Raw genomic sequence first — 784 nt, forward strand, 5'->3', positions numbered from 1 at the left:
CTTCCCAGCCCCTCCCAGCCCTGCCCGCCTCTCTCTCACCTCTACAGCGGCCGGGCCAGGCAGATCCCCCAGCGTCGGGGCAGCATCTCACCCCGTCACCAGATCCAGCTTCCCGACGACTGAACCAAGCAAGGCCACCCCTACGGCGTGCAGCTCCGGCCTCCCCGGCCCGATTCACTCCATGCCCCGGCTCTGCCGGCCCAGTGCTCCGTCCGTGTCCAATGTCGCCGCTTCCTGTCGTCCTTTTTCCCCACCTCCCAGCAGGCCGCTCTCTCGCTCTCCCTTTCTCAGCACTCAGGCGCCATCTTCCCTTGCCCGGAGAAAAAATAGTCCAGACGAGCCGGGCTCTCCGCGATAGGAAGCGCTCAGGCCTCAGGGACCCCCCCGGCACTCACACAGAGGAACAGCACGGCTCCGGAAGCGGGGGGAGGAGCCTGTGTCGGTGTATCCGGTACGAGGAATTCGTGGAGCTCTTTTCTTTTTTCTCTCTCTTCCTTGCACCGGGTCTTTATTTAGAGCCGCAGCGGTATCTGAGAAGAAGAAGGAGGAGGGATACGCGCGACCGCTCGGGATGTGACACTCAAGTGACGCGGCTCCGCACAGGATGCTTCCGCCGTCACGTTAACCGTCTCACTGCCGGAGTCCGGAGGGACGCTAGCACGTGGGAAGCAGAAGGGGGAGGAGAGGTGTCCTCCGGGACTTGGGGGGACAATAACAACACCGACAGATAAAGGCCTGCATGACGTCACGGCATCGCAGGCCCTCGTCCTTCTTCATGTAAACA

General features: G+C 62.6%; 1 long non-coding RNA gene across 1 annotated transcript in view; it reads right to left on the reverse strand.

Moving 5' to 3' along the window:
- The window catches only part of LOC108791405, a 27,818-nt gene extending 27,711 nt beyond the window's left edge, over positions 1-107 (reverse strand). The window contains exon 1 of the long non-coding RNA XR_001941501.1: positions 40-107. This is a non-coding gene — a long non-coding RNA (uncharacterized LOC108791405). The remainder of the gene's footprint in view (positions 1-39) is intronic.
- Positions 108-784: the final 677 nt, after the last annotated feature.

This window comes from Nanorana parkeri, unplaced genomic scaffold (assembly GCF_000935625.1).
Source record: "Nanorana parkeri isolate BGI_ZX_2015 unplaced genomic scaffold, ASM93562v1 scaffold549, whole genome shotgun sequence".
NCBI classification, from domain to species: domain Eukaryota; kingdom Metazoa; phylum Chordata; class Amphibia; order Anura; family Dicroglossidae; genus Nanorana; species Nanorana parkeri.